Genomic DNA, 23882 nt, shown 5'->3' on the forward strand with positions numbered 1-23882 from the left:
TTGTGGGTGTGCAGATTGCTGAAATTTTTGATCTTTCTTGTGCTCACCCTCCCAACTGAGAGCCACCAAGGTGATATCCTGCCATCTCCTTTTATTCTCTCTGCCTTTTTCTTGGTCTATTTAAGTGTCACTTGTTTATCCTTTTGTTAGTATTATTATTATTTTTTAATTATCTCACACTTTTAAGTGGCCTCCAAAGACATCTTCCCTTATGGAGAAAAATATATTCAATGGGTGAGCTCTGTTCAAGCCTAAATTATAGTGTTACTGACTAGGATCCTCCCGTTTACTTTAGAATGTTAGTGAAATTAAGCAAGATGGCTTTAAACAAAAACATGCTGGGCTGGGGGATTTAGCTCAGTAGCATAAGCACCTGCCTGGCAAGTGCGAGATTGTGAGTTTAATCCCTGGTATTAAAAAACAAAAAGAAAGAAAAGAAAGAAAAAGAAAGCATAAAACAAATTTATGTACAAATCTGTTTAAAAAATGTGACCAGAATGTCACAGAAGCCTAAACCTGTGTTTCCCCTAGAAGTAATGTTTAGTGGTCACTAAATCAGCATTTGTGGTGACTTTATAGAATGTAACTACTGTGAATCATGACAATAGAATATCCAGGGTGTTTAGCACACTGCCTGGCATGCAGTTCTCGCGAGAAAGCATTGGTTTCTACGTCTTTCTTATGCGTTATCTGGAATTTCTTTGAGAATTATCTTTTCCATCCAGATACCACTAGACATACTGATTCTATTTACAGTAAAAGTTTCAGTGTTTCCTAGTCTATCAGGGCCATTCCATGATGAAGCTGTTGCTGCTCAGAATTGAGTCTTTTGGAATGGGCTGGATTCAAACTCAAAACTGGCTACAACCAGCTGGAAACAGCAGCAGCCACCCAGAGCTGAGTGTGGGTCACAAGAACCTCATGCCACACTCGTGCCCTGTCCCCTGGGTGGAGGGAGCCCCTGGATGAGAAATCCTAATCTGGCTTTTCACCAACAGCCTTAAGACATGCAGAAGAGAGGGCTCAGCATGTTGGCCTCAGTGAGACGCAGACACAGGAGTAGAGATGACTGTGTACTCTGGTGTTGGAAAATACAAGGGAGCAAAAGGAAGGCAGGTGACGGCCACACACGGCAGGGCAGCCAGCAGCGCTGTGGAATGCGTGCTTCCCTCGCTAGGCTCCTCTGGGCAGAAGAGCTGCAGCCTCTGACCTGATCAGAGCATGCGAGAAACGAGAGGGTTCGACGTGTCTTCTTCTGATGAGAGGCAGGAAGGCAGGTGCAAAATTTATGCTAACATTTACAGAGGCAAACCGAGGAGCACAGGCAAAGGCCAGGAGTCCGATGGGTGGTAAACTTGTAAACCCTCTTATTACAATTAAGAAAGAAAAGCAATTAGGTATAAGTAAGTTCCAAGCCTTTCATAATTAGAATGTCTGAATAAATAAGCAATAAAATTTCCCAAGTGTTTGTAGTTTTATGTACTTTAGAAGACTTTTATGATTTTCTCAAATTCATTCCCAGGCATTCCGAGGGATTTTCGCCCCGGATTTTAAGTACTATTAGTGTTATCATGAACAGAATTCTCCCCATTTTAATTTTGAAATACAGATTATAAACATATAAGCAAGATAGTTTCTGTGTTTCCCAATTTCTTTATTCAATTTATTTTCAATTTAATTCAGAAAGAGAAAATACATGCAAAAATATGCATGCTCTCCTTTCTCAACGTTTATACTTTTTATTGAGCTAAGTAAGTTTAGGGCAAATTTTTCATAGAGAAGTTTAATCCATGTAAAGAAAGAGGGGCTTTATTTCCTCACCATGAACTTAATATCATATCTCTATTTCCATTAGAGCAGTGATACTTGGTTGGTCTGAGACAGACATATGTATGATGGAATGAAGTGTTCTGCTTTCTGATATGTATTTTTGACTTTCCACAATTTAAAGTTGCTGAAGTTTATTTATACTTTTCCTGATCTATCCCTCAGTAATTCCACACACTTACCTTTGGAAGAACAAATATAACTAATCATATTAATAAATATGCTAAGCCATTCTGGGCGGGAGATAGGAATCTACATGGTTTTGATGTATTGTAATGCACTCTCTGAATTCTTTGACATAGTTGCTTATTATGATAAAAATATTTTAGCAGGAAAAAGAAACATGACTACATGAGATATAAATGCGGGTTATAAGATGCATCTCAGTTTCAAAAACATTGAATCATAGAACTCTGTATAGCTTAGAATTAAAGAAGATAGAAGACTCTTAACTCTTGAATTTTAATTTTCAGACATTTACTTTTAATTTTAGCAAAAATATTCATGAATGGCATTGAACAAAGCTATTTCTGTGCAATGTTCAAGTTGCATTCATTGTACAATCTTTACATCCCCCAGCACACGTGTGCACACCAAAGATTCAGCCCACTATTTCCTAGCATCTCTGAGGACATTTTATGTAGCTGTAACATCAGTGTGGTCACAACCATCTACATAACAGCAGAAATCTGTGTTAAAAGATTGAATTATATAAAACACATTCTGTATAGAAGGCATAAGAGGCCATAATTTAACTTCTCTAGATATAAAAACACAAACACACATACAAATGCAATGGTTGAGAAAATACAAGAGGGAAAAAACACTTTCACAACAAAAATAGTAAGAAATTCATATTTATTATTATTAACAAATTATTTTTAATATTAATTTCACATGATTTTTTTATGAAGAAAACTTTAAAATGCTACTAAAGAAAACAAAAATCCCCACTTTATTCTTGAACAAGAGACAGCAGAGCTGTGACGAGGTCAGTTTGCAAGCTAATGAGCTGGATGGAATCCAGATTAAAATACCAGGGGAATATTTTAAATTAGAGAAGCAAATTCTAAAGTTATCTTGGAAAAAGTGGCACATGGGATTAGTCAGAAAGCTTGTAAAAATAGAAATAATAGCTGACATATGAGTCAATTATTACAAATAGTGTATTTTTACACTAAACAGGTTGGTACCAGCACATTATACACAAATAGGACAGTGAAATAGAAACTTTAGTATATCGTAAGGTTACCATTAAAGTCAGTGGTCAAGGTTCAGTGACACAATGCCTGTCTGACAACTGCAAGGTCCTGAGTTCAACTCTTGGTACCAAAAATAAGTAAATAAATGATAAATTAAATAACATCAGTGGGCAAATGGGAGGTTTTGTTTTTTAAATTGTATCAGGAAAATTGGGCAGCCATCTGTAAGAAAATAAAGTTATATCTGTTATTAAATACTGACAGATTCATGAATCAAATCTTTAAAAAAGAATACTAGATAGGTGTTGTGTTTACTTTTACTGTTGACAAACTTGGATGGGGAGAGTTTTCCTTGGTAAATAAGCAAGTAATGGTGGTAAATGTGATTGCAAAATTAAAAATCTTCATGTGACAAAAATATATTTTTATGAGAACAAATGACAAATACGTATTTGCAGGAATGCACAGGAGTGATTTCCTTTACATCTAAAAAGTTCTTAAAATTCAATAAAGGAATGGGCCAAAATCACGAATATATGCTAATCATGACAGAAATATACCAATGGCTTAAAATATTAAAAACAATTCACTCCCATGATTAAAATGTAAAAATTAAAATAACAAAATATTACCTACGAGTTACAAAAGTTTGATAACACCTGCTGGAAGCGGACCCTCTCATTTGATTGGATGAATCTCCTTGGCAGGGTGACTTTGAAGGGTGACCCGTGTTACCCAGAAACTGTTTTGTTTAGGAATTTGCATGAGACACGTAATTACTCATGTAGAGCTAGGTGTGGTGGCACATGTCTGTATTTCCAGCACATAGGCAGCAGAGGCAGGAGGATTGCCATGACTTTTCAAAGCCAGCCTGGTTACATAATGAGTTCAAGACCAGCCTGAGCTACATGGTGAGAGCCTGTCTCCAAAGCCCCCTGCAGTACACATGTAATCAAATACAGTGACAGTGACAATGGTTCCTGGAGTTGAGCATCAATATAGACCAGGCTTTATTCTAAGGACTCTCATATAATATGGATTTATTATCCACACAAACACCCTAAAACTAACACTTGAGAAAGTAACTGAGTGACTATTAGTTCCAAGTAGTGGAAAGACTGTTCATATCTGGGTTAAACAATTTTAAATGTATTATCTCATTAGTCAAGGGTGCTGGAGATAAGAGATTCCACCCACAGATCGGCGGTGCAGGTCAGTCTCTGGGTGCTCATTGGTGACCTTGCAGCTCCTATTACCTACTCCACATGGTGCCAGTGTGGCTGCCACAGCTCTAGCCATCACAATCTCACACGTGATAGCATCAGACTCAAAAGTCCTTGTCTTCTGAACAGAAGCAGAACTCTTTCCTGAAGCTTCGCCTAGGATACAGCCACGGGCAGTCTTCACAGGCAGAGAACATGAATAGCAGCACATACTGAGCATTGAATAATTCCCACGCACTGCTCTGAGTTCTCCATGCCCAGTAATTCATGTCATCTTCATGGCCTCATTTATAGAGCAGGCATTGCTGTCTCTGAGGCAGGGTTTAAGGACCCTGCCCAGCATTTTAGAGGTGATAAAAGCTGGCCCCAGAATTCTGGGCAAGCCCAACTGTAAACGCACCACTAGTGGCACTACGTGGGCTGCACGGATCTCTAGGAAGGGAGAGGTCACTGCAGCCCTGCAGACTCCAGTCACTCTTTTGTCTGCCATGGCTAGGGCAATACTGGCCTTTCCTGTGCCCCCCCCCCGCCCCAAACGAGTCCGGATCCTGAAATTAAAAAGGAGGGAATAGTTGCTGGGTAGCGAATTACAAGTGTTTGCCAGAGAAAATACAATTATTACCCTCAGCCGGCAACTAATGGAGCAAAAGCAGGTGAAGCCATTTGCTGTGGTCATGCTTCTTGGAAAGCGACGTAAGGTATTTCCTGAAAAGTGGTGCAAATACTGAGGTGTACAAACAAGGGAGGCTCAATTAAATAAACTGGGGGCGTTGGCGCATAACTTACAGTGATGTTTTCTATCCTGTATGTAACTCTACAGAAAAATTTAGAGTATACATCTAGGGTGAGAATATCAGAGTGACCCAAGAATTTCCAAAAGACTTAGCAAAGTTGAATTTTTACTGTATTTCTCTGCACTTTGGACAATTTAAGACAATTTAGGTTTTCAAATGCAAATTTAAATGCTTTTCAGAACAACACCCATTGCCTTCATGTCTTAATAAAGTTAACTTTTGGATGAAGAAACACAGTCCCATTTCCCAGGTATCCCCTTGCAACAGAAAAGAGCTGCTCAGATCTGGACTTCCGGTAATACTTAATGTCCCTTCCCTTCTGACTTATGTTCCTATGAAGCCACAGAAAGAAAAAGGAGCTCTTCTTTCTTAATCAGCTTTGGGTCCAAGGACCTGAGAGTCCCCTTTCCTTCTCCATATGCCACAAAATTTCAGTCTCCACTTCCCCGGGAAAACTGTCTTAGGAGAAATGTAACATAGATTGCACTTGACTCTGTGTGTCTTTGAGGCAGCGTATAGTAAACACCTTCTGCTTACATTTACATGTTTTTTTCCTTTTAGTTGAACAAATGATCACATTAAAAGAAAGTGACGATGATGAAAATACCGATGATGTAATCTCTGCCCTGCAGACTGAATTAAGATTTCTAAAAATCCATTTTGGCATCGACGCCTTGGCACTGGCCTGCTAAGTCTGCGATGCTGGAGATTTTCTGGGTGAGGGGCGAAGCTATGGGAACTGCACGGAGAGCTGGCTTCTCGCATTCTCTCCCTAAGGGAGGAACTCACAGAGAAAGAGAGCCTTAGTGAAAAGCTAATTCCAGGAAGCAAACAGAGGAACTGGGGCTTTGGCCCTGTGGGAAAACGGAGACTGTGAAGGTAATAATGCTTGTGCGTCCAAGAAGAAGAATGGCCAGCTTTGTCCTGAGAAGGTGATGCGGGGGTCCTTTTGTTCCAGGCAAAGCCATGTTGCTTAGTTACAGAGAGATTTTGCTCTAAATGTCAAAGGTGCAGGCAGGAGTGGAATTCGAACCCATGTCCCTAAAATCAAACAACTGTATTTTTTTTTTTTTTTTAAGAAAATGCTAGTAATACTACTCAGACACTCTTGTTTAAGTAGGAGAATCAGCCAAAATTCTTGCACAAATCATAGTTTAAAGTGCTTGGGGTGGTTTCTTCACTTCACCTCTAGTATTCCAAGCAGCAGGGATGAATTGAATTCAAATGTGGTGTGCGGGTCCCAGATATAACCACTCGCTCCACTGAGGCAGAATGCAGCCAGTGCGGCTGTGCATTTCACGTCTTCATGTCTGTCTGCCAGGTCTGGGGAGATTGGTGTGGGAGGTGTAGGTCGCAGGCTTTCCTATTGGCTATTTGTGCAAAAACAGTGCAGGGTTCGAGTGGGGATGTGGCCACCACTGCCTACCACCCGTGCTGGCTGTCAGGGTAAGGTGTGGGTGTCTGGGTCGTGTCTGTTTTGAGTGACATTTCCAAAAGCAGAGCTAGTGAAAGCAGAACGATGGTGGCAGAAGGATGGTTTAGCCATCCATCCTTCCATCCTCTTCTGATGCAAGCTTCCGACCCGGAGGAGCCAAGGTTTCCATGGAACCCCAATCATCTCAGTGTTACCTGCTAAGCACAGTGCTATGGAATCACAAGAGCCTGAATGCTTTGTTAGTAATTTACTACTCTTTGTGTATGTGTTTGTTGAGTTCTGTCTTCATCGTGGGTCCTAAGAGTACCCAAATACTTTTCAGTAGTACCCTGCCCCTATAGGCCATCTGCCTCTGGACATATTTGATCCCCTAAGCATTAATTTCTTTTCAACTTATACTTGAGACAAAGAAAACATAAGTTCAATTCAAGTATTTTGAGTACCTTGGCACACAAACTTTGGATTGAACACGACACAAAAGGCAGGTGACATTTCACCCGACTAAGGGGGTAGGTCCTGGGGAAAAAGTAAGAAATCATTGTTCACACACACAGTCACATGGGGTGACAAAAGCTGTGGCCAATCCAATATGTGTATTTTTGGCAGATAGTTCAGTTGGAACAAAGCAGCCCTGTGCTTCTGCGTATGTGGGTCTGAAGAGCTAGAAAGCTAAATTGAAACAGACTCCAGCAGACACTGAAGATAAGAGCACAGTACTTGTGTCAGTTGTTCACTACTATAACAAAACACTGGAGACAATCAACATAAAAAAAGAGGACAGGCTTAAGGTTCTGGAAGCTTCAGTCGATGGTCAGCTGGATCCATTGCTTTTGGGCCTGGGGCAAGGGCAGCTTATTATTACGGGATCTCATGGAAGAGGAAGCCACTCACTTCATTGCAACCAGGAAGCAAAGAAAGAGGAAGAGGAAGAGTTAGGGTCCCAATACTCTCTGAAAGGCCCCACTTCCAATGACCTAACTTCCCCTCACCTAAGTCCCGCCTCCTACAGGATTTGCTCCCAACAGCTCCATAAACTGGTACCCAAGCCTTTGACATATGAGTCATGATCCAAACTCCAGCAGTACTCGTAATTTATTTTTAAGCATTTTTAATGAAGAAATGCAATGACACATATGAATCATTGAACAGTGATCTGCTACAAGATAGGTACCTAATAAACATCAACTGCCTTATCTTACAGGGCTGTAGGAGCCCTTAAAGATTACACAGATGCTAATACAGTTTCCAGAATGAATTCTCCAAGACCATTGCTCACTGTGCAAATGGCTAATTGTGTTAAATAATGGAAAACTACTCTGTTCCAGACAGCAACATGCTTAAAATCTATAACTCTACCTTGGCCAGCAAGCTGTTTATTCTGACTCAATTCTGAGTCACGAAAACCGAATTACCTTATTTCCTGATCCTGAATTAATCTTGGATTGATCTCTGAAATAAAAGACTGAACAGTTTGCTTTGTTTTGTTTCTGAGGTGGTAATAGGATTGGGAGCTTTGAAAAGAGACACAGGTTTACAAACTGATGCTAGACCTAAAGGTGCCCAGAAATAAAGACATGTGAAATTTCACTCATAGGCTGTTAGAATAGGAAAGAGCTCTAGAAAGAGTGATCATGCTTCTTCACCAAGTTTCTGGAGCTAAAAACAAAGACCTCAGTGCTCTACTGAATTCAGAGAGCCTAAGCATGGACTCTGAGGTCTGCACTGCTGTCTTGTTTGGAGGTACAGAAGGACAGCCCTGGAATAGAGAGCAGTGGCCTGCAGACAGCCAGACTCTAGGGGACTTTCACTGGACCAGAATCTGAGTCTTTTATCTTCTGCTTTAGTTCTTATTTTACTGAGTCATATTTCTTCATCTTGAGTAAGTACATTTTGCTACAGCTAATTCAGAAATCAGCACTGCAAGAGGCCTAAAATTAAGTAAGACTACATGTATTAACGGAGCCTCACAGTAAAACAATTTTCACCCCATGGTACTGTTTCTACTGCCGATATTTATATTTATTCTATTTATAGTTCTTTCTCTGTGTATGACCTACATTTATACACACATAAACACTCATAAAGTAATGCTTGTTTCTACATGAAAAATGTGCTTACCTGATGCTTTACACAAATCTAGGCTGAAGCACGGGGACACCGTGATTGGGTCATTCTGGAAGCTTCTTCACTACATCATAGTAACAGTCTGGGAGACAGAGCCAAGTGTGTGTTTCTGGACTGTCCAGTGGACTCCTAGCACAGGTCCTGGGGGATATCCAAGGTAGTGACGATTCCGCTTAGAAAGTCAGGCCTGAAAATGTGCTGCAGTACAAATGGAGCCATCCAAGCTCCACCATATTCAATAGCGAGGCACAGGCGAGCCTAGCTACAAATGCATCTCAGAGCCAACCACCTCTGCCCACCAGGGTGGCACCTATCACCCCTCAGCCTCTGTGGAAAAGCTTCCTCAGCAGGGACGCTGCTCCCTCGGTCCTGCTCTCCGCCTCCCTTTCCCTTCTGTCTCATGTATATAAGGAGTATTTGAAAATCATGTTACATTTCTAAATTAAAAGTCACTTTATTATAGTAGAAGACGCATTGCCACGACTCCTCCTCAAAACCAACACACTTGAAACACACTCATCCCGCAATTCTTGCCACTTTCTGAAGCTTTTCTGCAAGACCTCTTTCCTGAGTGTCTTTACCAGGTGTGACCAAAAATATAGTGAATGTTGCTGCTGAGTACCATGCATTGGAAAGCCAGGCTCGCAAAAATGTGATGGTGGTTCCTCATCCATCTGGCAACCTGGCACCTCTGGCTCTTCCCCCAAATCAAAATGATCAGGACATCAAGACATCCATCTGACAGCACAGCTGAAGACACGAAAGAGGACTTCGGTAACTGCTTCAGAAAGTAGCAAGCCTGATGGGATAAATGTATTAGAGGCGAGGGGAAAGATTCTGAGGGGGATTCAGGGCAATGTGTCTTTTACTGTATTTTTTTCACTGAAACATATGGAATATTTTCCAATCATACCTTCTCCCTTCTTAGGCCTTTCCATTTGCACCATGCCAGTCTGCGGTGACCGCCACTTCCTAGGACTCAGCTGACCACCTCGTTGCCAACTTTCCAAGTTTTCTCTTTGCAAAGTTTTCTCTTTTCAAAGTTCATCTTTAGAGTTGGATTCCGCCAGCCACCTCTGTCTGCTCTGCGCAATGTATCTGCAGTAATGAGGCAGGCAGATGTGGGTGCTGGGTAGACGGATGCCAAATAACTTCAGTAAGCACAAACGCCCACTGCAGTTGCCACGGAGGGGTGCCGTCTACCTGCCTGGCTTCCACTAGGGTGAGGGTTGCAGGTGACTGTTTCCAAGGCTAAGGGGCACACAGGGTCCTCTCTGCCTTTTCTGTCAGAAGCCCTTTATGCTTCCTGGTCTGACGGATGACTTCCTGAGTCCAGCCTCTACCCACAGCAGCAGCGAGTTCCCATTGATTCAGCAAGGTTTGTTCTTTAGCATTTTTGTAGCGCTCAGGATATGAATGGTTGTCATTGGATGGATTAAGCCCTTGTGTAGGAAGGAGGAAGTGCCAACGAAAAGCTATTTTCTGTCCTTCCTGCAGCTCTAGATCACCTGCTGTATTCTCAAGAATGATGTAATTCATTGCTTGATTTCGAGGTTCTGAGTCGTCTTCCTCTGGCCTCTTTCCTTCCCTTTCTTTTCTCATTGTGTTTTTATTTCCTGCATTTCTTCTTGACTCTTCATGAAGCCAGAACAGCAGGTAGTAAAAAATAAGCCCTGATATACGGAGAAGGTGGGATTGGGGTTGAATTTTGGTTGGGAATATGCCTTCGGTCCCTTTCCCCTATAGCTGCTGGCCAGGAAGAACTGGCCAGCGTGAGGTCATGAGCAGTCCTCTCATTCTTAAAGTTGAGCACAATTGCAGGAAGTCCTTTTGGCAGCAGCGTGGTCACGTAGATGCAGAATAAACCCCAGTTCCAGATTTTTTTCCTATCACTGTACCATGTGTCCCAATTAGTGAGTTACTAAATATTGCTATTGTAAAACTAGGTGCTCGCCAATTCTATATAGGTGCTCTTAGCAGCACTGAGATTTCAGGTTTCCAGAATAGTTCTGGGGACATTTTTAACTAGCTGTTAAAGGAAACTTTGTATGACACCTTTTTCTTTCTTTTTTTTTTTTTTCTCAAACCTACAAAATGCTTTTGTCTACAAATTCATATGCAGATTTCCTGCTCCAACTGTGTTTGCATCTTCACTACTGTGAGAGGAAACAAGAAATTGAGTCGCCTTCCTGCACCAGGAAGCTGGGCCCAGACATGTTTCAGCATGTAGTGGTGAGGCCGGTCTCTCAGAAAATCGCTGTTGAGCAGTTGTGGCAGGACCACCAGGGCCGAGAGCAGAATTGTGACATTGAAGGAATGCGCCATGCCTGGTCACCCAGTCTTTAATTGTCACTTAAAAAGAGAATTGGAAGGACAGCAACCATGACAGTGTTTTCAAAGAAAGCAAGCCCTGCTAGCTTGATGAGTCTTTCTAAAAATCAGAATAGTGTAGGGGAGGAGACACAGTAATAGCCTTAAGTACGTGTACCACGGAATGTGCAGGAATGGCGCCGGATTTTCTGTTTCCATAGGGCTTTTTTTCTCAGAGTTATTGAAATGCACTCGATTCTGTCACTACTGAGCCACTTGTGAGAATTTTCCACTCCCTTGCTCTTTCTCCATACTCTTCGCATCTAGGGAATCTGTTCAACACATGAACAGCAAAAGATTCTTGTCCATGTGCACTTTAAGTGGCTGAAAGAAACATAAAATTTATTATCATCACCAAGGCTTTTATATAGCATTCACATGGCCCTAAATAAACTGCCAAGAAGGAAGGCAGCCCATGGAAAGAGAGAGAGAGGGAGAGGGAGAAGGAGAAGGAGAAGGAGAGAGGGAGAGAGGGAGAGAGGGAGAGAGGGAGAGAGGGAGAGAAAGAGAGAGAGAGAGTATGTATGTGCTTGGTGTTTGCCAGGATGTGTTGGGAGAGAACCCAAGCCACACGGCCAGGCCACTCATAGTCCAGCCAACAGTCCTATTAGAGGGCAGCCTTGGCATCAGCCTAGCCCAGCTATCCAATGTGAGACTGAAGAGCCCTCTGAGTGATTCCAGCTCCCAGTTCCCTCATCACTCTCCAAGTCTTTCCATCTAGAAACTATGGAGGGCAATCAAGCCATCCCTACAGTGTTCTGATTCCTGACCTGCAGAATCACTGAGTGCTCTCACAGGGTCATTTTACACTTCAACATCTGGGGGTGGTTTGTTGTGGAGCAAGAATAACTGGGGCAATCACTGTCATCAAGTTCTGATTTTTCCGAAACAGTAAATGACTGTGCGGAACAGTTTACAAATGCTCTGAGCACGAGATCGTTAAGTTCTGCAGGGAGCCCTAAGTATCCTCTAGCGTGCCAGGGCTCACACCTCCTAGAGGGCCAAGTGAGCAGGTCACATCCTTCAGTGTCTGGATCCATTTGATATAAAATATTATAAATGGGTGGTTTATGGATAACAGAATTTATTGCTCACAGTTATGGGGAGTCCAGGGTCAAGGTGCCAAAAGATTTAGCATCTTGCTGAAAGTTCAATTCCTGCTTCATAGATGGCCATAGAGCTGATCTCAAAACCTCTCAAAGACTCTATCTCTAAACACCACCCCATTAGGAACTGGGTTTCAGCCTAGCAATTTTGAGGACCTAGAGATGTTAAGTCTGCAGAGATGATCTCAAGGAGAACCCAGAAGGCTCAGTACCCATGATGCTGAGGGAAGTTATCAGGATTCCAGGGCCACACATGGGCAGGAGCCAAGCACGGACAATTTCCCACCCTATTTGACATTGCTGTGATCAAAATATTCCATGAATATTTACAATTTTTTTAAATGCACTACACTGAAAGACATGTTGCTTTGAATCCCCAGCAAAATCCTCCTCCTTGAGGGCTGGGGATTTAGTTCAGTGGCATAAGCACCTGCCTTGCAAGCAGGCAGTCGTGAGTTCGATCCCTGGTACTGATAAAAAGACAAAAAAAAAAAAAAAAATCCTCCTCCTTCCTTGGCACACAAGGATCTCACCCTTCTTGCCACACCCCGAAGGGGTTCTTCGAGTCCTCTCTCGTGTCTTTAGTTGCATGTGGCGGCCTCAGGGCCCTGAATCAATTCAAGACATTCACCTGTCATGGTCATTTTGACTGTGAGGCAGAGCCAGTGTAGTACCATGCCAGTTCCAGTGAAGAAGGTGAACAGAGACCCAGTGTCTTTACAAACTTGCCTTTCCATAAAAATATTCACTGTTTTTTTTTTTTTTTATCAAAACTTTTAAAGACACTCAGGAAAGAATCCTTCTAGAACTGCTTCAGAAAGGGACAAGAATAATGGCATCAGTGTGACTGAAGTGAGAAGGAGTATTTTTTTGATGGGGATTAATGAAAATTTCTTTGATGTAAAAGACTTTTAAACATTCGCCATATTTTTAAACATCCCTCGTACATTAAAAAGTTTATTCTTTATTTTCAAGTTTTCTTAACCAAATAGTTACTGAGAAATTGCATAAAAATTGCTTTAAAGAAGCAACTATCTTAGTAGTGTATCTGTAGGGTATTTAACTCCAATACTATCTAAAAGTATTTCTTCTGTTAAACACTGTCAACTTTATTTCCCTTCTTGTGTACATGTGGTCTGGAGTTAATGCTGCTAGAAGACTGGCCTAAAGTAAGGCACAGTGTCAGCAGCTTTCAAATCACTTTGTTGGTTTGTTCTTAAGTGTCCTATAAACAGCCTGTAGATCTAATACTGGAAAAATATTAAGATCTAAAAAAAAAATTGAAGTGTGACCTGTGCCAGCCTGAACCCCGCTGACTCTTTTCCTTGAGCTGTTTATAACGTATACATTCTTCCAACGTCCTGGGCATAAAGAGCTGGGTAATATATGGGCTCTATTCTGCTCCTCGCTGCTTGCTCCGGTTTCATATATCTCAGAAATTACAAAATCAATGAGATAAATGCCACCTGCCTCCACCCACCCCCCCATCTGCAGGCTCCACTTCAAGAAACCAGCCACGTGCTGGAACTCACAGAAGGGGCGCCTCTGACGCCAGGGGTGATGGGGGCTCTTTCCACACTTGCTCACGCACTTCCGTGGCCTGAGCAGGTTCTCTTCCTGCCCTTGACTCAGCTCCTTCCTTCCCCACTGCTCCTGGCCTGCTGCCCACTGGGCTTGCTGCTGCCTGTAGTCTGACCCTGCTGGGCTGCTCATTGTTCCCCTGGTGTGGCCACTCCTGGAATTTCCTTCCCACCCCCTGCTCTCCCCCACAGCAGCCCTGTCAACTGCAGCTAATAAATCACCATGCACCTCTCTTCTCAGGCTGCTGCCTTTTTCCACCACTGTTTCCTTTAATATGTGCATTATTTGTAAAAATTCAAATTTAACAGAAAAGCAGCATTACAAGGAACACCCGAGTAGGTTCAGGAATTTTTGCTTTGCTCTCTGTCCCTCTCTGAGTGATTTGAAAGTGAGTGGAGTGGACCCATCAGAGCTTTTTGTTCCTGTAGGAGCAGCTAGTTGTTCAGAAGAGACATTTTCAAAATGCTGCTTTCCCCACTGACACCTTTACCCTCTCACACATAAAATCCTTTCCCTTTCTTTGAGCTTCCCGTTCTATGGTTCTTACAGTTGTACTCTCTCATAGCACTGATAACCCTGGCTCTGGTGGAGCTTGTGAATCTCTGTCTTCTTCATCAATTGTGAGCTCCTGCAGGCCGGGCTTCTGCTGGTCCCCCAGCAGAAGCTCTGGGTCCCCCATGCCTGCCCTAGTGCATGGCATGGGGAGCTTGCTTAGACACCATCACCAAATAAATGCCCAGCTGAATGAGAATAGTCTACCTGTGGTTTCTCAGCCCAGGACCAGAAGCCCCTGGTCCCTTGGCCATGTGCTGAGTCTGCCCTGACAGCCCATGGATCTCCTTGGTCCTTCTCTATGACTTCTGTTCAGAGTTCTTCCCTTGTCCTGCCCCAGCCTCTTTGGACAGAAAAGATGAGGTTTCCTAGCTCCTCTGACGGCACCTCTTGTTTCTGAAGGGCTGCTATTTTATTCCCAAGCCCAGTGATTGCCTGATAGGTATGTGCTCTTCCCTTTCATTCTGTTTGTTCCTCAGCATTAGCCCATACTACTTCTTGTTGCAAAAAAAAAAAAAAAAAAAAAAAAAAAAAAAGTAGTAGTATTTTATAAAGATTTTAGTTTCCACTTAATTATTTTCAATAAATACATTTCCTAAACCAAGTTTATGTTCCCCAGAAAACAACGGTGTTGTTGAGATGATCGCTTTGGATTTAGATTATATTTTGATAATAGGATATAGGAAAATATCCTTGTGTTTTTATTCCATTTTCAAAGAAATTGGTAGTGGGTTTTTTCTTTTCTAATTTAAACATTCCCCTGCAGTTTTGATAACTCAAAACAAATCTCATTATACACAGGCATAAGCACCAAGAAACAATGCTGAATTGAGCTCAAAAACAAAACCAAGTAGTTTCATGTAGATGGAATAGCTGTTCTAAGATTTTCTTAAGGTACCTACCATTTTGATCGTCACTGTGTCTGGTGATGTGGGGTACACAAGAGACTGTCAGAAGCAGCCCATGCCCTCAAGGTTAAGTGCAAGATGCAGGCATGGGTTAGATAATAAAAACACTGCAATGTGGCATTTGTTCCTGTTGCCAAATGTAAATGGTATAGATGCAATCTACAAGAATCACCAAAATGAGAAAAGTCCAAGGGCTACGAGGAGAACATACGGAGAGCAGCCTGGAATTGTACAGTTGAGGGGAATAAACATGAAGAAAAAGTGGCCACTAACATGGGTTGCTGGAAATAAGCCTGGGTGGGGTTCTGGGTACTGGAACTGGTCTGGAAAGCTGAGATTGATAAAGTAGAAAAACAGGAAAGCAAAGTTTGAGTAGTGAAACTAGGGGGAAAAATCCATGTCTTTTAATACCATCAAGGAAGGATCAGAAGGAGCAGCAGGTCAGAGGCTGTTATGATATTTAAAGTTTGAAAACCTGTTAGTGGTAGGAAGAAAATGGAAGACAGTGGGTGAGAAGCCACTCTAAGGCTTGCAAACTGCATCAATATAAGGAGAAGCAAGAAAGAAAGAATGTGAATGACAGAGGAATAGAGCACCCCTACTTCCAAGATCAGAAGTAAGGACATTCCATTTTGTGGACACACATAGATGTATGTTTGTAAAGATAATAACTGCCACTGTATCTTGAGAGTCTTCTGCATGTCAAATAGTCAGCTGATGACAGTAACAAGCATGTATATTATAAATATGAGGTGCCAAGTGCTGTTTCAAAACATAGCATCTGTATGTATTGAAGAATTTTAACACACGTAGAGATATTATTGTCACTTGTCCTTATTCATCTCCATCCTACATACAAAGGGACCAGGGCACATGGAGGTTTGGTGATCTGCTAGCAGTTGGGGTAAAACAGGGATTCAAACCAGGTAGCCTGACTGTAGAACCTGAAGCATAATTGGGGCGCTCTACTGCAGAGCATTCGAGGTACCTTACTCATCACACCTCGGCACAGCCCAGTGACGGCCAGAGATGGGCTTCCTGGTTATCCCACTGCCCACGCAGATGCTGTCTTTCGGCCAGTGCAGCAATGGCCAGAAAATCTGAAGCTTGTTGACTGCAAACCACAGGAGATGACGAAGAAAGGCAGCGCCGAGGTTCTACCTGAGGCTGAAGTGCTGAGGGTAAAGGATGAGGAACACGGGGTTACACCACTATGAAAAATACATCCTGATAATTTTTTAATTAACTAGAAATAATTTCTATTATTGATGTAATTTATTCTATCACCAGGTTGCATTAAATTTTTTTATTGGCTTCTGAGTACATGTATTAATGATATCAATAAAAACGCTTGGGCTAGGTTTTATTTTCCTAATTGCTTCATCTTCTTTTTTTCTGGTTCAATAATGATAATTATATAACATCGATATGAAAATTTCACTCGACTGGAGGTGCTCCTTTTTATTTTCCACTCTAAGCAGTATATTAATAATTATCATCATAATCCAGTGCAGCATAATAAATATGACCTAAAGATATTTAATCACATTAATGATTTAAGTGGCAAAAATTAATCGATATTCAAAAATGTTTCTAAATTTTTTTAAATTGGTGGTTATCAGAAAGACAAGGAACTTTTTCAAGTGGGATTTGTAATGCAAGCCAAACCCCAGGAGCTTCTGATGCCAGAGGCAGAAAGATCCATCATTTCCCAGGTGCTGTCTGAAACCCAGGAGGAGGACTTTTTTAAGTCTCACCAGATCCTGAATGACCTAAGCGCCTAGCTTGGCAACTCTTATCTGTCTCTTAAACACTCTAATGGCCAGCCATCCACTTGAGCCACATCTCCACAATTACTCTTTGCAAAAGCAAAAAGGAACTAAATTATCTGCAAGTGTAAAATCTGTACCCAATCATAAGAAGCCTAAGGCTAAAAATCTGTTGTATACTTTCCTTCTTTCAGAAATAATATTAAGCTCAGGCATATATAATTATACAGGAACCACTAGGCTGTGAAGGATGAGAAAATATAACACAATTATCTCTTCACAAACCTCAGCTGAGATCTGACAGAAATCAACATGAGCTGAGAACACTCCTCTCCTCCCCTCCTCTTTTCCCTCTCCAGTTTAACCCCTGGCTTCAATTGGCGGTCTGCAGAATTTATGTCTGAGAATCTGCCTACATCTCTGTCACAAGACAATTGGGCTGGTCCAGACAGCCTCCTGTGGGAGACGTCACATTCAATCCAGGGATGACATTTGCAAAAAAGCGTGGTTGTTTGGATGCACTGGCGACACTGTGCAGCTCATAATCAGTTGGAAGCCAGCCAGTCCGGAGGACTAAGGCCAGCTCTACTCAGGACCTTGCAGCAAGACAGAAAGGGAACAGGGAGAGGACCATTACTTGGATCTGAGAATGCGGCAGAAATTAACACCAGCAAAATGAGGAGGAGGATAGCAAAAGGAGACCAGAGAGTTAAGTTTCTAGATTTGTCTGATGCTTGTAGAAGTCCCTTTCTGCCCCCAGGAAAACTTGCAGGCATAGAGTATGAAGACTCCCTTGGAGAAGTAATCCTGTTCCATTCCTTACCTCTGCTCAACATTTTAAGCTAGTTTTTCCAGGACCTGACACAGCTGCTTCTCATCTCCTTACTTTATTTCTGGCTCCATCTTTGCATGCTGTCCCCTTGACAGCCTTATCTAGTTTTCTGTAGGACACTCTCATGATCTCCCTTCACTCTGTGCAGCCTATAGGACAACCCTGCCTCAGGAGGAAGCTAACAGCAGCTCCAGGGAGCCCGCCCTGAGTCAAGTGCCTCAGACACCCATTAGATTGAACTCAGATAAAGCAAAATAGGAAACACTTGCTGTTGGTGGTATGATCATTTCCAAGTAAGAACTGAGTATCTATGTGAAAATTTGTTTTTGTGTAATTTTTATATCTATGAACCATCCTCAAGCCTGGTTTTGGTAGAAGGGTGGAAGGCATGGCATGTTGGAATGAAAAAAGTAAATTGTGGTAAAAGAATTGGATTCCGCCATCATCATTGTTAATTGAAGTTACTGGGCCCATATTAAATTGGTAGGTTGAAATAGCCTGGAGAAAGTTCAATTCATGTAGAAAATATTGTCAATCAAAGATTTCAGGATGGATGAATAGAGACATCTAGCACTCACGTGCTCTTCTGCAAAGAAGAAGCAAAGTGACAGAGATAAGTGTTAAAGGCATAGAAAATTCATTGAATAAAATGATATCAGAAAATTCCCTAATTATGGGAAAGACATGGAGATCCATGAACAGGAGGCTTATAGAATCCTAAACAGACATCACCTGAAAATATCTTTATTATGACATATTGCAATGAAACTGTCAAAAGCATGGGACAAAGAAAGAATTTTAAAATCTGAAAGAGAAAAATGCTAAGTCACATTCAGATTTAACCCCAATTAGGATAGCAGCAGTTTCCTCAATGGAAATCCTACAGGCCAAGAGGCAATCAATTGTCCTGGGTCACATTCTAAGTCCTGAAAGAAGATACCCACCAACCAAGATGACTATATCCAAGAAAGATAACCTTTCAGAAAAGAGAAACTAAAGAACCTTCCAAGATAAGCAAAAATTTGACCTCCTTTCCGAAAGATGTTAAAGTATTCTCAAATTTGGATGTGAAAGATAACATGACAGTGTGTAAAAGTTAAAATCCCATGAGAAACACTTCTTTTACACAAAAGAGAAATAGAAAAGTATCAAAAAGCTACCAATACAACTAACCATCAAGTCACAAAGATGAATAAGAGAGGAATCAAAAGCAAAAAATGACACACTGTGGTGCATGTCTATAATCCAAGCTACTTGGAGACTAAGCAGGAGGATCACAAGTTCAAAGTCAACCTAGACAACTTTGTTCAAAGTCAACCTAGACAACTTAGTCAGATTCTATCTCAAGATAAAATCAAATAAATAAAACAGATTTCCTAGATTCAATCATCAGTGAAAGGGAGGAAGAAAGAGAGAGAGAGAGAGAAAGATAGGGGATATCAACAAAATGACAGGGATACATCAATCCCATAGCTTACAATAATAACCGTGAATGTAAATAGACTGAATTATCCAATCAACACATGCAGGTGGCTGAATGGACATTTAAGACCAAACAAAACAAAAAGCAACCCAACAATACGCCTATAAAAAACTCACCTGACCAATAAATAGGTGCTAAAATTAGAAGAATGGAAAGTGATGCTTCAATATGATGATATCCTAAAATAACTACGCCTAATCTTACTAAATAGAATATAAAACAAAAACTGTAAGAGACAAAGAAGATCACTATATAATGATCAGGGGATCAATTCATTGTAAGACAATGATTGTAGATTTATATGTACCTAATGTCAGAGTAATCAATTTTATAAAATGAACACTATTAGACCTAAAGGGAGAAATGATAACAGTATTTCAATGATTCCAATATGATAACAGGAGATTTCAATTCACTCTCATCAATGAATAGACCATAAAAGAATCAACAAAGAAACATCACAATTAAACTACACTGTAGAGCAAATGGAGCTAACACATTATACCCAAAAGTTGCAGAAGATAAGGTCTTTTCATCAGTGCACAGGATTTTCTCTAGAATAGACGGTATTTATACCACAAAACAAATCTTAACAAATTCAAAAAGTTGAAATCATATTATGCATAGTTTCTGACCACAGTGGACTAAAACTAGAAGTGAGCCCTAGAACCTATACAAATACATGGAAAATGAACAACACAAATTTGTTAGGTCACTGGGGAAATTAGAAGTAAATTTTTAAAATTTCGTGAAACAGGATGAAAATACACCAAAAGCAATATGAATTATAGTTTAGAGCAATGTGTGTTTGCATGAAAATAATACAAATGATGTTCCATGTCATAGATGTAATAAATCGATAACAAACCAAACCCAAGGTTAGTGGGAGGAAATAAATAACAAAGACTAGAACATAAATAAATGAAATAGAAACCAAGCAATCAATGAAACAGAATTGGCTTTTTAAATTCTTTGAAAAGATTGACAATTCTTATAAAGCTATTTCTTGCTTAGTTTAAAGACAGAGAGAATAACCAAATAAAATTCTGAAAACAGAGCCAGTACAACTGATACAACAGAAATACAAAGAAATCATGAAGGATCGCTTGAACAACTATATGCTAAAAAATTGTAAAATCTAGAAGGAACGGACAAATTTCTTCACCCGCATGACCTACCAAAATTGAACCTAGAAGATATAGCTAAACTGGAATAAACCTGTAATAAGTAGTGAGGTGGAATCGGTAATAAAAAATCTTCAGCAGAGAAAAAGTCCAAGACCACTTGACTCCTGCATTGAATTTTACCAAACGTTTAAAGAAGAGCTAAAGCCAATTCTTCTATGTAAATTATCACAGCCACTATAGAGAGCAGTATGGATGTTCTTTATAAAAAAAAAAAAACCTAAAATTAGAGCTACCATATGATCATCTATCCTGCTCCTGGGTGTCTATCCAAAGCAATTGACATCACCATGCAAAAGAGCTATCTGCATATTGGTGTTTATTGCTGCACTATTCTCAGTGGCTAAGATAAGGAATCAGGTGAGGTGCCCATCAACAGATGAATACATAAAGAAATTATTGTGTGTTTTCTCCTGGAGCATTATTCTTCCATAAAGGAAAAATGGAACCCTGTCCTCTATGGAAAATGGGTGGAGGTACACATCGTGCTGCTAACAAGCAAAATAAGCCAGACGTAGAAACACACAGATCACATAGTCCTTCTCAGAGGTAGAAACTAAAAATAAGTTGACCTAAAAGTTAGAGTAGAGATTATTAGATATGAGGAGAGATGCTAGGATGGTATCAGGGTGAAAGCGGAAGAAGGGGAGACAGGTGTCATCAAGGCACACTCTGTGCTTCTATGGGAGCATCACACTGAATCTCAATACGTACAATTAATATGTGAGAAGAAAGCATTGTTGATTAATTACTATCTGGCTACAAGGATAACTTGGAATTTTCACATCCTGCATCACTTTTGCCTCATTCACATCTTTCTGACCACCTCTGGTCTCATTTTCTCTGTTTGTAGCTTCCGTGGTCAGGAGACTGGGGGTTCTGTCTGTCTCCCCTTCAGGATCACTTATTAGACTTTACCTTCTAACCCAAAATGCCACATCGCATCATGAGAAGCAGCATGGTTTAGCCAAAAGCAAACTTAGAAGAGGACAGGCCAGGCTTTCCTCAGAATTGAGTGCAAGATGACCAAGGTGAAGTAATTGTAGGAGCAAACCCTGGAAGCCACACCTTTTGTGCTGCCTCTTTGTTGAAGGTTCACTATGAACCTGCATCCCTGCCCCAGCAGAAGTGCGAACTCCTGTTAGTTGAGGGGTTAGGGAATAATTAGCACCTGTCAAATCCCAGGTCTCTTGGGAGCCCTCTTGGCCCAGTGATCTAAGAGGAAACTAATGACAAGCCTTCATGTGAGCAAATGAAGAGCCAGGAGCTTTTCAGCAGTGCAAGATGCCGAGAGGAATCAAGAGGTGTCAAATCAAGGAGTGGCCACTACTGAAAAGCCACAAGAAATGTTCCTTAGATCACTGACTGTGTGACATTATCAACACTATCATTTCTGAGTTGGCATACACAGTGCAGGTTAATTTAATTCTCTGGCTTTCTGATCCTCTTACTTATCCTCTGTTATGGGTAGAAATATATTCCCCTCAGATTCATGTGGAAGCCCTGATCTCTGGTACTGTATTTGGAGATAAAGCCTCAAATGTGACCATATTTGGAGATGGAGCCTCTAATGAGATAATTAAGTTAAATTAAGGCAGTTAGGGTGGGCCCTAATCCAGTCTGACTGGTAGCCTCACAAGAAAAGGAAATATGGATGCAGGAACACCACACACGAGACAAGTGAGGAAACAGGAGAAAAGTAGACATTTGCAAGTAAAGGCAGAGGCCATAGAACATGGAGCCTTGCTGGCACCTTGATCTTAGAACTCCAGGTTCCAGAAATATATATAAATATACCCCCCACACACCTAGGAAGCATTAATATCAAATAGCATTATGATTTCCTACATGTTAAAAAAAAAAAAAAGTAAACCGCATGCAACCTATAGAAAATCAATACGTACTTTGCATGATTCCCTGGCCCTCAGGGCTCAGCCTCCTGCAGTCTTTCTGTTTCACCATCCAGCTCTGGCTTTCCAGATGCCACTGAGCTTCCTGCTGAGTTCAGCCCCAAGGCACTGACCAGAGCTTGGGGAAATCTTCCTGGCTTGAGCTGCCACCTGGAAGCATCTGCTATCTCTGGGTCTCCAGCTGCTGCTGAACGGGCCAATTGTGTGGTAGCTTCTGCATCTGATGCCACACCCTGGGTTCCAGCAGCGCCATCTGTCTTTTTACTTTGCCCTCTTCCACTTTGGCACAGGTAGTGACTACCTAGGGTTCCAGTCTCTGGGTTTTCCCACCATTCTCTTTGGCTTCTGGGCACTGTGAAATATGTAACAAATGCCCTGCTTTACATTTGATGACAGGTAAGTACACAGTACCATTTGTTTTCCTCATTAAACTGTGTGATTTCAGCTTCTCTCCTCCTGACAACCTCATTCTCCAAACTAGCTGCTGGAACTCCACCCATCCTGTCTAGCTGAGGACAAAAGAAGGAAAGTGAAGTAGAATGAAAAGGCCTTGCACCTTGGCTAACTCAGCTCCTTTGGATAAGTCACACACATTTCTGCTTATATCTCATTGGCCAATACTTAAATCACATGACCAGGACCAAGGAAAGAGGCAAGTTTTACAGAAAAGCAAAAACTGCCACATTCCACTTAGTTCAAATTCTTCATAATTCTGACATCAAGGGCTCTTCCATTCAAATTAAAATCAGCGTCTCTCCCTTTCAAATCTGTGCAACTTGTGTATATTAATTACAACTTCCGGTATTAATTACACTGCTCTGAGAATCCCAAGATATTTACTCTAAAAGAAATAGCATGGTATCTGAGAGCCAGTGAAGGGCCAGCAATGATCCAGGTTTCTTACTGTTGCAAAACAGATCACAGCTTGAAATCCATGCAGGTGATCTCTCATCATTGGGTTGCGGGACTCAGACAGGGAGCACTCAGCTGGGATGTCTCAGAGGGTCATGGGGGACCCAGGGGGTCAGTGTTTGCAAGCACCAGCTAAGCCACACTGACTTCTTGGCTGTGGCCTGGGAGCTCTGTTGAGCTGCAGACTTTATTGCATGTGCACAGCTGATCACAAGGCTCAGGTGTCTCAGAGCACCAGGTCTGGCTCCAAAATGAACATCCCAGGAAGTGCAGCCAGAAGCTGCTAAGATCCTCCTGGCTCAGACTTGCAATTTCTAGGGTCACTTGCCTCTTGTTCAGGTGGACAGACAGATTTAAGGATAGAGAAATTAGCTTCTAATCACACTACAGACAAGCACAGGAGGCGGAGACAGTTTTACAAACATGTTTGTGATTCTGAAGAAGCAGACCTGGGGCCCGTTCCTGTGTGCCCTGGTTTCGATGCTCCCCCTTTCTGAGAACCACAAGATTCTGTGGTTAAAGGGCGGAACAGAACGAGAATGAGGTATTCTTTGCAGTTCATTCATGCTAAAATTATTCAGTTTTTGCTCATTGTGAACAATGACATCCATATCTAGCTAGCTATAGGTCCTGAAAACCAAGTCATAGAATAGGAAAAGCTTAAATTGCT

General features: G+C 41.5%; 1 protein-coding gene and 1 long non-coding RNA gene across 3 annotated transcripts in view; one reads left to right on the forward strand and one right to left on the reverse strand.

Annotated features, from left to right (window-relative positions):
• Nucleotides 1-23882, forward strand: part of Sema6d (semaphorin 6D) — a 559259-nt gene that overhangs the window by 437088 nt on the left and 98289 nt on the right. The window lies entirely within an intron of this gene.
• Nucleotides 2669-23199, reverse strand: LOC134475977 (uncharacterized). Of its 2 annotated transcripts, XR_010047344.1 has the most exons (5): nt 22295-23195; nt 16111-16297; nt 9519-11299; nt 8600-8746; nt 2669-7371 (listed from the first exon to the last, which is right to left on the reverse strand). It is a non-coding gene; the product is annotated as an uncharacterized LOC134475977 (long non-coding RNA). The 2 variants fall into 2 exon arrangements; XR_010047343.1 differs by having other exon boundaries at nt 8600-11299; nt 22295-23199.

This window comes from Cavia porcellus, unplaced genomic scaffold, assembly GCF_034190915.1.
Source record: "Cavia porcellus strain 051 isolate PalLab524CR breed Dunkin Hartley unplaced genomic scaffold, mCavPor4.1 scaffold_1, whole genome shotgun sequence".
Taxonomy (NCBI): Eukaryota; Metazoa; Chordata; class Mammalia; order Rodentia; family Caviidae; genus Cavia; species Cavia porcellus.